The 17,756-nt window shown below is 39.7% G+C and overlaps 2 long non-coding RNA genes across 6 annotated transcripts in view; both read right to left on the bottom strand.

Moving 5' to 3' along the window:
• The window catches only part of LOC118543837 (uncharacterized), a 472,034-nt gene that overhangs the window by 436,121 nt on the left and 18,157 nt on the right, over window positions 1-17,756 (bottom strand). The gene's annotated exons all lie outside the window — the stretch shown is intronic.
• On the bottom strand, window positions 1,048-14,980 carry LOC144378846 (uncharacterized). The gene is made up of 3 exons (XR_013440679.1): window positions 14,665-14,980; window positions 1,965-2,055; window positions 1,048-1,375 (listed from the first exon to the last, which is right to left on the bottom strand). It is a non-coding gene; the product is annotated as an uncharacterized LOC144378846 (long non-coding RNA).

The raw sequence follows: 17,756 nt of genomic DNA on the forward strand, positions 1-17,756 counted from the left end.
ATTTTTCTTGCTATCCCTTAAATGTGCGCATCATTGAAGTTAATAAAATATGCGGCTAACACAGAAGAGAGAAAGAGAAAGGTGTCATCTTAAATCTGATGTTATCTATTTAGTTCCCAAGGTGAGGTCACATCAGCAGTATCAGTAAAATTGTGTTCTGACACTGTACACTAAAAACTATCTGTAATTACCCCAGGAAAAGCAGCTGCTGCCTGCGAACAGCTGTCGATCTAGTAGAGAAGCAATTTTTTTCAGTTGATGCCATAACTACGATAGGCTCAATAATGTTCCCACGTAGCCGTACACTGTTTATTTTGTAGGTCACTGTTGCTTTTATTGAAGAATTACATTTTGTTTTACATGTCTCTAATGACCCCACTGTTACCAAGACATGGGTGTTAACAACATCAGGAAGATATTAGCCACTAACGCAGTCATCAAAGTAACATGCATATTCTCAATCTCTCAGCAACACTGCATTTGTTTCCCATTGAGAACTCAATTCAAGAAACATTAATTGAATGCTACCAAATGCCAGGATTCTTGCAAGGTACTGTAAGGAATATGATGAACTCATGTACCCCCATCCTTCAGGAGGCACCGCTTAGAAGACTTTGCAAAGTCTATAGCTATAAACTTAAAAGAGGTCTGTATTTGACTATACATGCTAGGTATTTTGAACTGTATTCTGATTTGGCCCTTGTTAATTAGCATTTTCTAGATCTCAGATTCTATGACTCCAACTTCTTGGGCCGTATTTTCAGTTGCTTATTTTTCCCATTTGAAATCACACGTGCAAATGTAAAATTTGCAACTGTGAATCAGGACTGTTCAAGAGATGTGCTCACATGCAGAAAAGGCAGGCAGGGCACATCTTTGAAAAGAACGTCCCTGAGCGTTCTAAAGAGCCAGGATTTAGAAGAATGAACCTGATCATGGTCTGGCAAGAACCAGGGCATCTACCAAAGCAGAGGAGCTGAACTTCAAAATGCCAGGTATTTAATGTTTTAAATACATGAAATAAAATAAATAGCATAGACAAAGAAATCAATGAAATACAAATAAAACTTTTTATTGTCATATAGTGTCTTTTATTAATGTACTACATTATAAGACGTAGCAGCATATAATGCCTATAATTTCACAGCAGTGCTGAGTGCAAAGAATATTTTGAAATATCTGCAACAACTATGATGGAATATAAAAACATCTATCAGGGCGCCTGGGTGGCTCAGTCGTTAAGCGTCTGCCTTCGGCTCAGGTCGATCCCAGGGTCCTGGGATCAAGCCCCGCATCGGGCTCCCTGCTCGGCGGGAAGCCTGCTTTTTCTTCTCCACTCCCCCTGCTTGTGTTCTCTCTCTCGCTGTGTCTCTCTCTGTCAAATAAATAAATAAAATCTTTAAAATAAAAAAATAAAATAAAATAAAATAAAAACATCTATGATTTCTATTGATGACAAATTCCTAGGTGCTAATAGAGTGGTTTGTTGCCTTCATATATAATGAAAGACATGAAAAATTTTATAGGTTATACTTTACTGATTACAAAATACACTGTCACCCCCCTACCCTCCATCACTGGCCTGTGGTAGAGACCAAATTCCTACCAATGCTCAGTGTCATTCAGCAGTTTAATTGCCCATTGCCTCACAAAAGCAGCATCTTATCACCCTCACACATTTCCCACCAACACATCAACCTCATTATGCCCCTCAAACTTCCCTGTCATCAGTACTACTGTGCTCATGAGAATGTGCACTTGGATAAATAGTTCTGTTTACCAGTCTTGGGTCTGATAAATGCAGCACCATTAACTGTCATTTTCCCAAAACCACAAAAAGCATATAATACTAAGCATTACTGCAGCCTGCCAAAAATACACAAAATACAGGATATAGCACCAAGACAACTCTATTAAGACCTATGATCAAGTTTAGATGCTTTATAAAGTCAAGACATTCTCACCCAAACAATGTGTTAATGACTGACAACAGCAACACAAACAAGGAAGCTCCCTGAGTTCTGTTATTCCAAGAGTCGGTGGTCAGAGCTGGTGCTAAAAAAAAAAAAAAAGAATCATGAAATCTGTGTCAACAAAGGTAGAACGTCTGTTGGGAGGCAGACAGAGAGCCTGACTTCAGAGCTCCAATAAAAGCAAGATATGCAGGGGGCGCCTGGGTGGCTCAGTCGTTAAGCATCTGCCTTCTGCTCAGGTCATGATCCCAGGGTCCTGGGATCGAGCCCCGCATCGGGCTCCCTGCTCCGCGGGAAGCCTGCTTCTTCCACTCCCACTCCCCTGCTTGTGTTCCCTCTCTCACTGTGTCTCTCTCTGTCAAATAAATAAATAAAATATTTTAAAAAAAAGCAAGATATGCTGTTTGATCCATATGTCGGTATGGAATCACGTGCTCTTCAGTCTCTGGAGTAGTTTCATCGGTGACACCTACAAGGAATATTTATCAAATGACAAAGTAGAGTCACTCATTCACTCCCTGAATAGAACCAGACATATGATGTATATTTGAGACATTCTAAATCCACTCAGGAATATTAGCAACATACAGACCCATGAACACAGTAATGTCAATGCCAGCTACTTCTCACTATGTGGAAAAAGTGCCCTTGAGGACAAAAAGTGGCAGGAGTGCCTTTTAAGCACCTAGAGGGGACAACAATTTCCACAAGAAAAGAGGTGGGAGAAGAGTAGGAGAGGTGGACCCACGGTGCTTAAGGAAAAGATTCTCACAGAGGAGTCAAAGTATGGCTGTGTGGGTCCTTGGCCACAGGGCCCCAATACTTCAAAGCTGCCTGTACCCTAGGTGTTGGTCACAAACAAAAAGCTATAAAGCTTCCAAATCCAAACCCCATTATGAGCTTGGAAAAGGTGAACATCTTCTCCCGCTTTTTACTCAACCGTAAGATTCCCAGATTCTGGTACAACCTCATAAGGAAGGAAACTGAATTTTCTATTTAAAGGAAATAAATCTATCAAAAATTTCTTGCTCCTCCAATTCTTAAAAATGTTTTTGCTAGGAATTTTTGATAATACACTGCACTTATTTATGCCTTCTAAAACTGAACAATTTAGGCAGTCATTTCAATGAAAACAAATGTTAGAAGCCCTACAATGTATGAGTGATGACCCTTGAATATTAGAAAATCCAGACTATGTAAAGACACTCTGAATAAACCTAAAATAACACCTTCCAACTTATTACCTGATAATTTTTGATATATAAACAAAGTTCTTCTAGCTCTACAGTTCTACTATTAGCTCATTTTTAATTTGAGATCCATATATTTTTTGTGTGTGTTTTTATATTCATTCCCTAGTGTCTTTGAGCTGAAATAATTCCCTTTGAAGCCAAACTTCCCCTCAGATATGCATGAAGTTATTGTTGTATCTCAAGATTTGAGTTGAAATTTTTTTAAGATTTTATTTGAGAGAGAGAGAGAGAGAGAGAGAACGAAGGGGCAGGGGAGGGGCTGAGGGAGAGGGAGAAGCAGGCTCCCTGAGCAGGAAGCTGGGCATGGGGCTCCATCCCAGGACCTGGAGATCATGACCTGAGCCAAAGGCAGACGCTTAACTGACTGAACCATCCAGGTGTCCCTTGAATTAAAATTTTTAATGTGCAAGGATGTGAATTGCTAAGATTGCACAGATACTATAAACAAAGTAAAACAAAAAGAATGATGAGTTCATTAAGCCAGATAGGCACTGATGAGCTCCATGTTCTTTCCTAGACTGAATCTCAGAGCCGACGGTCATGCTGGTGACTGTCCCTGTGAACAGAGACACCCACGAGCCAGAGCCTCCAGCTACTGCAGTGGCTGAATCCCCACCAGCATCCTGACCCAGACAACATCAGGATAAATGATCTCTTCCAGGAAAACAGAGCATCCAAGAATGTTCATAGAGAAACTGGCAGAACCCAGAAATACTTTATTTGGTAAGTTCTTAAAGTCCACCTTGCCAGTAAAAAAAAAAAAACCAGACAAACTTCTAAAACTTAAATGTGACCTCATAAATTAGCAAAAAACTTGAGAAGATGGAAAATGAGAGATAATGTTTTCCACTCAGAACAGCAAAATCACTGCATAGAATGAACTAGAATTAAAAAAAAAAAAAAATCAGTGGGTTTGGGGATGATAGAGAGGGGAGCTTGTGGTGAATCCTATTTTTTTTTTTTTTCAAAATAGTCTTTTCCCTGTGATAAGATTATAGATCTCCACCTCATTAATGCCAGCCTTAGTTAGTTATGGATCTTATTTGGCTAATGAAACTGAAGCAAGGAGATGAACCCCTCCCCAAAAAGCCTTAAGTGTCATGTTCTCTCATGCCGGTCATGAGCTCAGCATGCCCAGATAAGGACTGCTTCTTCAGTCTGGATCCCGCAAGGAAGCAGACACCAAGCATGATCACAGTTGATTCAGGGTAAGTGGATAGCAGGAATAAGAAATAAACAAGATCTGAGGTTAACTGATTACTGTAGCATAATTTAGCCTAAGCTATCATGGGATTGATAAGATTCCAAAAGCAGAACCAGTGAGCATATTCCAGTAAAAACAAATGTACTGCAGCTATTTGTTATCTCCATCCCAGAATCCCAATATAGACATGCTGCTTCATCTCTGAACCAAGAGAGCACCCCCAGGAGACTACAGCAGACCAGGACTACAGGATACAGCCCAATGTCAATGGCTTCTGCATTGTTTAACCTTTCTGGAGCACACACTTAATAACTTTTTATTTCATTAGCTTTTAGAGCTCTCGTGATTTAACCATCTAGCACTTCCATCCTGCTGAAACCAGTAATCTTCCAGTGTTTGTAAACGAGATTTTCCCCTTTTCTGTGTTACCAAAGAGTAGAAAGCAAGAAGAAAAAAGGAAAGTAGTGAAGAAGAGTCACAGTCCACATACTCAGACACACAAAAAGTGGAACTTCATTTTCTGAAACAATTTGATCCGTATTTAACTTGTATTTTGGGGGTTCCTCTCACTTGATCAAGCCACAGCTCTGAAATTTGATATAGGGGTTTGCTAAGGAAAGTCTGGGGAGAGGTCCTAGGTCATCTCAGAGTCCCCACAATTTGTCACTGAAATATTTACCACACTGGTCCTTAAGGCTCTTTGCCATTTGTGACTAGAAGATGCTTCTGTGACACATATTCAATAAGCTTTCATGAAGTGGAGTCTACACCTCTTTGCCTAGAAAAACCTGACAGCATTTCCAGCTCAAGGAATTTGCTGCCTCCCTAAATGAACTACCTGGGCAGCAGGTCTCTGCTCTCTTCCCACTTGCCTCATCCTCAACGGGGAAGCTCTAGCATGAGAGAATATCCTGCGTCCTTTGTGCTTGGGGACAATTTTTTTTATATATAGCCAGGCAACTTCTACATACTCTCTCCAGCTTAAGTTTCTCAAAATAAATGCCAAGAAGAATCACAGTCAATTTGTTTTCCATCCAGCCACACCTCTACTCTGAGGCAATAGGAAGGTGGCAGATAATTTAGTTGTCTAGGAAGAAAAGCAAAGAAAGACAGGAAGGTAAATTTTTTAGTTAATCTTCTGATACTACTTCCTCAAAATTACAAAACCACTGTGGTAAGCAGAATTTCTAGAAAGAGCCCCTAAGATTCTATAACCTTATCACTGGAACTTGTGAATATAATGAGGTATCACTCCTATGGTGTGTTGTAGTACATGGCACAGTTTACCTTATAAAAAGGGAGATTCTCCAGTGGTCCTTTGTAATCACGTCAGCCTTTAAAAGCAAAGAGATTTCTTTTGCCATGGCAGAGAGCAAGTCAGGAGATATTTAAAGTAAGAGAAGGACTTGATGCACAGTTGCTGCTTTGAAGTTGGAGGGACCTCAAGAAGCTGCGGGTGTGCCCCCACGGATAGCCAGCAAGGAAATGGGGACCTCAGATCTACAGCCCCAAGTAACTGGGTGCTGCCAACAACCTGAATACACTTGAATGCAGACTCTTCCCTAGAATCTCCAGATAAGAGGCCAGCCCAGCCAACACTTTGAATTTTGACCTTGTAAGCAGAGAATCCAGTGAGCCCACCTGGACTTCTGACCTATAGAACTGTGAACTAATAAATTTGTGTTGTTTCATTTAGCTACCTTTGTGGTAATTTGTTACACAGCAATAAAAAAAAATATAGCCACATTCCCTGTACTCAACTTCACTCCTACAAAATAAGGATCACAAATTCCCTAAGCACTATTAATGATTCTTCAAGAACCATTTTCCCTCGTATTCAGATTGTTTAACTAATAGTGGCTGCTTCCCTTATCCTTCTTAGAGCATTGAAGTGCTGCTTATTAAACCCATATGGTGATTGTGTTTTCTTTTTTAAGCTCTCCATATGTGCGCACATTCATTTTATATCCTTGCTTGGGCTGAAACAAAAATGGTAATTTCATATGGCTAACCTAATAAACTATTTCATCAAGGACGTTGGATTTTCTCCAATGTTGGAAAATACTCTAAATCTTCTAACTCTGTGCTTAGGGATCTAAGGATGTCATTCCCCTTAATAGTTATGGAGTTGAGATTACAAAAAAATTTGAACAATTTTCACCAATGATACCCCTCTAGAAGATGTACTGTGATCTGAATTGCTTTTTGAGAATTCAATTTAGAATATTCATTATATCCTTAGGAGTTTAACTCTATAAATCACAAATTTCAAGAATTACAGGATATACTTCAACTTGGAGTATAAATCAGTTCATCGTATTTTATAGTGCATTTTGCTCTTTTTAAATATACCTGAAAAGGTAACCTTTTTTACAATTTCAAAATACTTGAAAAAGTAAAAGCTGATTGGTGTGGTTTCTGATTTTTTAGCCAACAATAAAGTATAAAGGTCAAAATAGCTATTTCCATCCTAAGTCACTATTATACACTCAGAGTTCTTAAGTACCCCCTCAGACAGGACTTTTAGTTTTCATCTCCTAAAAAGGGCCAGCATTTGGAAGGAAGTGTCTCATTCAAGGAAGTTTTAAAGGCTCCAAAAGCTGTATACTATAACTCAGGGACCTATCAAAACCCTAATAAGCTATAAAAAATGCTTTTTGATTCTTAAAATGTTGCTTCTATGTAATTCTGAGTCCCTCCTGTCAGTTTGTCAGCAATAAAAGCATCACTAAGTTGTGTTCACTGAAGTTTTGATCTTTAAAAAAAATGTCTTCAAGACACAAAGCGCAGGCAGTATTCCATTATATTCTTAATGATTTCACATCTGGGCACTAGCTAACATCCTCCAAAGACAGTTGTAACTGTCCTTGCTGGATGGCTGTAAATTGATTGGTTAATATACAATAAAACATAGTCAAGTAGGTATTTGACTAAGTGATTTACGTCACTGCCTTGGCCCCTTTTCTACAAAAGTGTTCATAGCCAAAATTGAATGGCTGAAATCTACAAGCTAATACCCTTTGCGGGATTGCAAATCCTGGGAAACAGGAGTAGGGAAAAGAAAATGGGGCAAGAAAGGAGGGAGAGAAAATGGTGGGGAGTGTTTCCAAGTTACTCCCAGCTTTCCACCAAATGCAATTACGTGCTCAGTCTCATGAGAAGTCTTCACAAAGGAAATACGAACTACTGTTTGTCCTAATGGTCCATAAAGACATGGAAGGGACAGGATTTATCACAGGCTCATTTGCCCCATGGAACACCAAGTCCCTGACACTTCCAGGTTGCACCACACCAGCCAACCTGGTGGTCCCTAGAATGGCCCCAAGACATCAGCAGCACCGTAGTGCTTATGGGACACCTGCTAGAAGTCAGCAGGCAGGTGCAAATTCAGGCATTCCCCACCTTCCCACCAAAGCTACTTGGGCTCAGCCTATGAGCACATAAAAACTCAGCAGGTCCCATGGCATCTGTGCCTCACCAACAATAGTGAAGGCCCAGGGAGAGGTGAGAAGCTCTTAGCAGGACACTTGAGGGAAAATGATGCCAGGTCGTCATGAGGATGACCTGAGAACATGAAGACCTGAGAACAGCTGCCCCCAATATAAGCCAAGAGTGGAGTTCAAGGAGCCTCCCTCTGATGAATACTGAAACTTCCCCTTTAGGGTCTAGGCAATATTCCTGGAGGTTCATCCATAACATCAAGCAGAAAGTCTTGGCCAAGCAAACCCAGGGGTCTGATTAAACTGATCCAACACAGTTTACCTCTTGTGGAATGCAGATTCTCACTCATCTTCCAAGAAAAAATATATATATACCTTATTTCTCCCCTGAGAGAGGAGCCACTTATTCCAAAAGGTGGCTAATTTCAGTTACCAAAAAGACAAAAATAGTTTGCACATTGAGTTCTAGTCCCCACTACTATAGCTGGTCCCAATGCTGTAATTAAAGCTTATTACTTCCCTCCTCCACTAGCCATTCTATGGCTCCTCTGTCTTCAGCCAGCACTTTTGCTTGTCTAGGCTGTTTATCTGCTGAGGTGATCCAGACCTTTATCACCAAAGGGTCTGACCCCTCAGTTGCTTTATCCTTAGCAGACCATGATTGTTGCAATTGTCCATTTATAGTTACCACTCAGCACAGGAGCACAAACCTCTTCCCCTTTGCCCTTTATTATGTATCATTATGTATCAGGAGGGAGATTCATTTTATATGTGAGAGAGAGAGAGGTGGAAAGTCATTGGAAAAAAAACTCAGCATATTGCTTAACTCCCACCATCATCACCACCAGCAGCAATAACAAAATTGCATCGTTAAAGTTAAGAAAGCCTGAGATAACCAACCCAGTGTTTCCATTAAGTATAAAAAAAAAAAAAAAAACAAATCAAACACATACAATCGCTTAACCATAAGCAACTTTGTTGTAAGAACTGGTATAGCCTACTTATAGAAGGAAAGATATTATTTGGGATATTAACAGTTTTTATACCTTACTAGATTTATAAATAGTACACTAGAGCATCATCATGATACCATCTCTGGACTTCTTCTTGTAGTATTAGGATCCATATGAAACAATGTCATGCTAATATCTTCATGTTTTCCCCCCCCCCCAAAAAAAAAAAATCTTTTAGATCGAATATAAGACTCTAAACAGCTCTCCGCTATTACAATTCCATAGTACGGTGAGAATTCATGTTTGCACACCCAAATACAAGAAATAAGGGCTATAGTTTTGTAGAAATCCAGATTATCTCCATGTAAACCATTACAGACGGTGAGAATGTATTTTACTGTTTGGACCTTTTTTTTAATTTCATCAAGTAGATTATAATACAGCCTTGATAATAAATTTTAGGAACACCCAAGAACTCCTTTGGAAATGGTTGAAATGGACCTTGGTGACTTGACTGGCACAGACTGTGTAAAAGGCAAAGATACACAGAGGGTAAAGGAAGAAATAAAAGCATGTTCAGCAAACTAAGGGAAATTTTTTCAGAAATAGTTAAGAATCATCATACTGGAGCCGGAGCCCTTAATTAGAATTCTAATCCAAAACCAAACACATCTGCTTTTCTTAACACTAAGATGTGAATGCTTGTCTTCTGTTCCAACAAACTTCCACCCAACAATTCAATGTTTTATATGGAATCATTTTCTAATCCACCGTGTTGTTGTTTTGTTTGTTTGACCACTTTATTTTTCAACTTCAAGTTTACACAAAACATCCAGAGAATCCAAAATTATTTAAGAAAAATAATCTCAAAGGCAACCATTACCAAATACAACATGCGGCTTCTCCCAGATGCACAAATTTTATTTGTGATGAGAGTGCATGATTGGCCATTAGAGAAGAAGAAAAAAATAACGAACAGCTACAACAATTCTACAGTGTAATGGTTTTATCATCGTCATTTCACCAATTCACATCTGCAACTATATTGACTCTGGTACTAATAGGGACATCAAAAGAAATAAAACATCTGGACCAGAATCATGGCTGAGGTACTCATCACAAACATTATCAATCCCTCACACTTTCTTCTCACTTGGCAAGGCTTTGTGTAGGAATATTTTTCTTCCTTAACACAATTCTGAAACAAGGAGTTTACTCCCATAAATATTTATGTTATCTCCTTCCTCAATGGGATATAATATTTTAAATTAGTTCTGTTAAAATATTTTTTCCTCTGGTAATTTAGAAAATGAATCTCTTTTCACATCTACCTCTGGGGACAACATGGAGCTTTTTTTCATATTATAATTCCTTTAGTTCTAATCACTATAATTTTCAAGAAGGTTCTTCCCAGGTCATTTCTTTGGCAGCCCAGTAATACAAATATCATAGAGTATCTTAAGAGTTTTGAAATCATCCTTATCCAGCACAATAAAGAAGGTCACTAAAGGTTTATATTAATGTCCAAAAAAATCACACACATACATACACACACACAACCTATTCAGTGTTTAAAAAAAAAAACTTTAAAAAAAAACACTGAATTTTGTACTTATTTTGTACTGTGAGAAGATTCAGAAATAGAGAAGAGCTTGAGACATTTCATGGTGGTGGGGAGAGGTGCTACAAGATTCCTATCTCTCAAGCCAATCATTCAATTATGAAATGTCAAAGTCTTAAAAAAAAAAAATCGGTCTGTTTCTTCCCCTCCCTTCCACATTCATACAAAGGGGGGATTGTAACCTCTGCTATCAGACTTCTCAAGGTAGAAGTTTCATCAGGATTACTTTAGCTAAAGGTCAGGTTTTATCTATTCACTGAAACTACATGGGACTCCAAAGTCCTGACATTGCTCTGGATGTACCCCTCCACGAAGTCTGCCCTACCGCAGTTACATAAACAAAGAACCAAAGGGGTCTAGAGTTTGTTGTTTTGTCTTCCTGCGTGAGACTAAAAGAGTTTAATGAAAAAGTCTAAACTTAGGGAGTTTACATTCTACCTGAGAACAGACTCATAAATTAAATCACAATGTGGTCCAATGAGAAAGGAATTTTGTATTATTGTTCAGAGATTTATAGTTAACAATGAATTTCAATAATTACAGTTATTTATATTTGTATATAATCACTAAATATATAAGCCTATAGAAGGAAAGGGCAGAAAGTAGGTCTGTTACCCTTTGAGATGTTACCTTTGGTTTCCACCCATAGTTTTAGGGTGTTTTGTTTTCCCTGGAAATATAAAATTTAAATACTTGATTTGGGTATACCATATATAAGACCAGACAAAATCCTGTTTTCAAAATGAGAGCAAAGTACCAATGTACTAGTGGACATACGTAACTTAATATTGTGCAGGAGAATCTAAAAACTCCAGTAGAACTTAAACCTTTTCTGGGGGTACCTATTTACTTCAGTTTCTATTGGAGTTTCTTTTTTTTTTTTTTAATATATGTGTAAGATACATAAAAGCCTTTAATATTGAAGCATGAAAACATGACCCCAAATAAAAGGGGGAAAAGTGTCTATAGACATATACCCAAAGAAAACCCAGATCTTGAAATTGGCAGACAAGAATTTTTAAGGTAAGCTTGACAAATATGTTAAATACGCTTATGTGGAAAAAATAACCACCATGTGTGAACATGAGGAATTTCAGAAAAAAAAAAAAAAATGGAAACTAAGGGTGACCAAATAGAAATTCTAGAAGGAAAAATGTGGCGTTAGAAATAAATCATCAGATAACCTTAAGAGAAGAAAGTTTCAGTGAACTCAAAAATAGGTTACAAGAAAATATTTAATAGAGGGAAAGAAATGGGGGAAAATGAACAATGCTTCTGATATTGGTAGGAAAATATCAAATAGCATAACATATATGTAACTGAAGTCTCCAAATGAGAGAGAATACCAATCTTCACCAACTTTCATAAAATAGAGGAGGAAAGACTTCCCATTTTACAAAGCCAACATAACTTCTGACATTACAAGAAAATAGAGCAGTATTCCTTATGATCAAAGATAGGAAAATCCTTTAAAAATATTAGCAAATGGGCACCTGGGTGGCTCAGTTGGTTAAGCGACTGCCTTCGGCTCAGGTCATGATCCTGGAGTCCCTGAATCGAGTCCCGCATCGGGCTCCCTGCTCGGCAGGGAGCATGCTTCTCCCTCTGACCCTCCCCCCTCTCATGTGCTCTCTCTCTCTCTCTCATTCTCTCTGTCTCAAATAAATAAATAAAACCTTTAAAAAAATAAATAAATAAAATATTAGCAAATGAAGCAAAACAATGTGTGGGAGGGGCGGGGGAAGGATAAAGAAAAAAATCATGCGATTGTCTTAACAGATACAGAGAAACGTTTGACAAAGTTTAACACCCATTTGGATAATTTCTTAAAAAGAATAAACATTCTCAGCAAACTAGAAATTGAAGAAACCTCTTCAATCTGATAAAGGACACCTAGAGATAACCTCACACTTAATGCTGAAAGACTAAATGTTTCTCCCCTGAGATCAGGAACGAGGTGAAAATGTCCACTCTAGTCATTCCTATTTAACACGGCACTAGACATTCTGGCCAATCAACAATGCAAGGACACCAAAAACAGGTATCGGGAAAGGAAAAAGTAAGATTTGTATTCACAGATGACACAATTGTGTACATAGAAAATCCTAAAGAATCTTTTAAAAACCTAGTAGAGTTAGTAAAGAACTTAGCACATTCTCAAAAATCAATTGTATTTCTATATATTAGCAATAAACAATAGAAATATTCAAAACACAATTGCTTTTTGTACAATTGAACAATACATCACCAGAAAATATCGAATATTTAGGAGAAGAGATATTAAAGACTTCTGGCAAAAACTAATTTGAGATAGATCATAAACATTAAAGCCATACTCTTTTTTTTTTCCCCAAGTTTTTATTTGAATTCTAGTTAGTTAACATATAGTGTAATACTGGTTTCAGGAGTAGGATTTAGTGATTCATCACTTACATTCAACACCCGGTGCTCATCACAACTGCCCTCCTTAATACCCATCACCTATTTAGCCCATCCCCTGCCCACCTCCCCTCCAGCAATCCTGTTTGTTCTCTAGTTAGGAGTCTCTTATATGGTTTGCTTCCCTCTCTTTTCCCAGACACCTCCCTGCTTCCCCTATGTTCATCTGTTTTGTTTAATTCCACATACTCTTTCTAAAAGAAAAAAAGAATATTTTTGGGACCTTGGTAAGGGCAACGATAGAGACGATATAAAATCACTAATCATAAAATTAAAAATATAATAATCAGACTCCATAAAAACTAAAAAATTCTGCTTACCAGAAAACTTAAACTACAGACTGGAGGAAATATTTTTTATATATAGGACAAAAAATAATATCCAAAAATATATTTTTAAAAGCCCTATGATTCAGTAAGACCAACAACCAATTTCAAAGGGTTGCACATACTTCACAAGATACAATAGCCAATAAACACATGAAAAACTGCGCAACAGCATTAGTTATCAAAACAATTTAGGGCCACAATGATATGCCATTTTTACTTGTTAAAATGGCTAAACTATCAGACAATACTGAACGCTGGCAAGCAATTGGAACGCTTACACATTGCTAGTGGGAGTGTAAAACAGTACAACAACTTTGGAAATACCATATGACCCTGCAATATTATTTCTGAATATTTACCCCAAAAATATAAGTATGCTTACAAAAGCAAAAAAAAAAAAACTTGTACAACAATCATAGAAGTCATTCATAATAGCTACAAACCAGAAACAACTCAAAGTTTTTCCAATCCTTGCATAGATTGTGATCTAGTCACACAATGGAATACTACTCCCTAAAAAAAAGGAATGAGTCATTAATACATGCAACATAAATTAACATTAAAACACCATGTTAGACAAAAGAAGCTGGATCCAAATGAGCACATACCAAATTATTTCATTTGTATGTAGGCAAGGCCAGACAGAACTAACCTGTGGTGATGGAAATCAGACACTAGTTTATTTGGGGGACCAGGGAATTGACTGAAAGGGTTGCAAAGGAATGAATTGTTCTAGATCTTGATTTGAGTGGAAGTTACATAGCTCTATAGAATGGTCAAAGCCCACCAGACTCTACACTTAAGATCTGTGAATGCCATTAATGTAAACGATAGCTCCCTAAAAGAAAGAAAGATAAGAAATGTATAAGACAAGTGTGTTAGGAAAGACCAATTTATCTGAGACTGTGCCAGAAACAGAGCAAAAGCCATCACTCAAGGTTTAATAAATGGCCACCATATGCAAAGCATTCAGAGAGGTAAAAAGTAGAACATTTGCTGAGATTAAGAAATTTAAACTATAATGGCTGTTCACATTTAGCATCATGCTATATTTATATTCATGAAAGGGTCTCTTCAATTAGAAATATCACCAGTGGAGCAGGAAAGAAGTAAGAACAATGCTCATTAAGTGGAATCAGTCAAGACAAGGCTAAAGCCAGGCAAGCAATTAGTCACATACCTCATGAAAAGAGGAAGCCAGTCCAGGGAGAGACTTTGAGCTTACCGTGCCGGGTGAAGGAGGCAGATTCCTCACCAGAGTGTGGGAGAGAAATCCAAGGACTGAATAGCACGAGACCAGAGAAGCGCGAAGACCAGAGAAGGGTTTTTATCAGGAAGCGGGTACAGGTGGTCAGCTGGGGTCTGCTTTAGCAGAGCCAATGTGCACACCTGATTCCACTCAACTTCCCTCACACCCACGGGCAAGACCCACAGTTGTACGTGAAAACTTACCAGCACAGATTTACCATTCAGAATCTCAAGGCCTGTCTGGCCATCGCCTCTATTTTCCTCCTTGATTCTCGGCTCCAAGTGGCTGTTTTCTCAGCATTCTTCCTGACTCCAAACCTTCATTACATCTTTCTGGATTCTCCTGGAGCTCTCTGGCCTTGCCTGTAACCTGTGTATATGATAGCTCTCCCACGGACAGGGCTTCTCCACACAGGTGTCGCTGTCTACCTGTCTGGGCCAGTCGTGGGCCTGCCCCACCTGGAGATAGTTAATCTGCATTAGTCTGCCCTCAGCTGGGCCGGCGTCCCTTAATGTTCAAGGCTCCCTTCACAATAAGGAACTCAATGTTTTCCAGACATTCTTAAAGTCACAATGTGGAGCCTTAAATGAGTTTGCCCTAACAATTTATCAGAAAAGCCTACTCCTGCATTTATCATTCACTAGTATTAAAAAATTAAACAATCACGGCCTTGTGCTAATTTTACCCCTCCTTTCCCTGAACTTCTGTCTTTAAGCTTATTTACCATTCTCAGCTAGAGTCAGAATGGCACTTGGTGGGATTGAGGCAGTGAATGTCCCGAGAGACCCTGAAATCCTAGCAGGTGCGAGTCTTCCAGTGTGAGAGAACAGGCTTGGCCTTAACAGAAGCTTCCTGAGAATAGGCTTTCACCCAGCCAGTCCTCTCCCTGGACCTCGGAGGAGCCCGGGACCACACCCAAGGTGTTGTAACTAGGACAGGAGCAGAGATTAGTCTGCAGGCTCAGTAACTGCTCTTGGCTATGTGTATTCGACAAATTTAATCTTGCCCCTAGTAAGTCAAGGCCTTCCCGTGTGTTCTTAAATGGATTAAAAGGCTGCAGGTCTTTTTCAGAGTCGTTCACATTGGTGGGTGAGGAGGCCCGGCCCCTGCAGCTTTAGCCCATTTCTCACCAGCAAGGCAGAACTTTCCAGGTCCCAGCAGTCACTGGTATGATTCTTTGTCCTGTTTCCATAACAAGGCCTTCTGATTGCTGGCTTTATTTCTTGACAGAGTTCATTACTCTCCCCACTTAAAAAGGGGTACCAAGTTTTCTAATAATACCACTGAAGGAAAAAGATTGAGAGAATTAAAAGGAAGAAAGAGAAGGAGAAAGAAAAGTAAAGTCTTTAAAAAGAGACTTATAATACAGGCGGCTTCACAGGAAGAAGGCCGACCACCCTGCAGGACATACTCTTATCAGCCTATTACAAAGCAGGATGAGTCTAAGTCTCCAAACTCGTGTGCAAGACTGATAACTCTATTTTTAAATAATTTAATGTCATTTCTCTTCCTACTAGGAAGGCAGGAAGTTAGTCTCTCTCCTAATTTGGGGTCCCACACTGCCCTCCAGGTTTATATCAAGGTTTCCAGAGTATTCAGGATATTCAGACACTGAGCATGGCCCATCTATCGGTTCCGGAGCCAGGCTGTATGCTCGCCAGGGTATATCTGCTCAGGCCTCCAATTCAGGTCTTGCCCATCTTTCTGTGGATCTTCACTTAATCCGGCCTGAAAGGTATTTCTGGTCCTGTGGCTTCCTTTACTAAATCTATGCCAGCCTTGGGGCAGGGATTAACTGTGTTCCTTCCCTGCCAGGCTGGAGCACAGGCCCCTGGGTGACACTGTCTACTAGAGCCAAGGAGATACTCTCTACCTGGGCCCTTGTCCTCTCCAGAACCCTACCCCTGACAAATCACACACAGCATCTCCTCCCCCGCCCATCCCGCCAACCCACCACTCCTTCTGCACTCCTCATCCGCGGATGTGCCATTTTGCTTAAGGCAGACACTGACAGCGAGGAGGAGAGAAAATGAAGGAGGAAAACCTGAACAGTTGCCACTTCCTACTGTCATAGTGGGTCAGACTTTAGAACGCGTGCCAACATTGAAATTGCCTAATTTACAAACTGCATTGCATAGGGAAGATTTAGGAAAACTCTGCTACGATGAGTAAAATTTTATGTGGGTCAATTGGCTTTATAATTATATACTCAAGAATCACTTTCAAACAACATGGGTGGGTCCAAAGGTTGGAAATAATAATGGAAGAAGTAGGAACTCATTAAGGACAGCTCTGTTGTGGAAAGAAAACAAGAGAAAGGTGGAGAGAAAGAAGGGCAGGGCCCCCAAGAATCCCAGAGGGGGGAAAAAAAAGTCCCACTCCCCAGCAGGGCAAAGTGGCTCAAATCATGCACAGAGGATTGGCCCTTACGCCTGGCTTCCGTCCGATCTCCTGAGCCCCAGGGATTTGTGTGGGCTTTTCTCCCCTCCACTCTTGCCTCCTGTAGAAGCAAAAGAAGGAGCCACAGGATTAACCATATGGGAGTGACTTGCTAAAGGATATAATGTTTTGGGAAACAGACTGGGAAGGGTGATTGTTAGTTTTGTTAGAATAAGCAGTTGGGTTTTAACAGGATGCCTGGAGGCCATTTTCCAGCAAAGGGGGAGTTCAGGGTCAGCAAACAGGAGAGTCAGAGGCCTATCCTGATAGCACTCCCAAAACAAAGCCACAAGAAAGCAAACCAGACAGGCCTGAGACAAAGAAGGCCAGAGACTCTGTCAAGTAAGAGAGAAAAACTCGAAACCTGCTCCCAAAGAAATCTCCTCCCCAAGTAATAAATATTCCACCCCCTGGACAACAACACTGTCAATAGAAGATAGAGACCCAAACCCTGGGGCACGCAGTCTCCCTGGAGCTTGCCTGCTCTTGTATCTCCAGAGTAGACTCTCACTGTCATCAACTTTCCCACTGTGTGGGCTCCATCCTTGAATTTTTGCTTGCAAGGAGACTAAGAGCCTTCAGGGACATCTCAGGGACAGGCTGGGCGAAGGCCTCAGGGCCCAGGGTCTCCCCCAGTCCACCTGGCAACAGTTTCCCTAGACTATTTCTGGTGATTTTCACTCAATAAAGAATATGAAGGGGAGTTAAATATAGTAACACATACGTCATACTTATCAGACTTTTACGACAAGAATACACATACATACATTATATGTTAAAAAAAGGGGAAAAAAGAAGATAGTAGGAAGGGAAAAATGAAGGGGGGAAATCGGAGGAGGAGACGAACCATGTGTGA

This window comes from Halichoerus grypus, chromosome 8 (assembly GCF_964656455.1).
Source record: "Halichoerus grypus chromosome 8, mHalGry1.hap1.1, whole genome shotgun sequence".
NCBI classification, from domain to species: Eukaryota; Metazoa; Chordata; class Mammalia; order Carnivora; family Phocidae; genus Halichoerus; species Halichoerus grypus.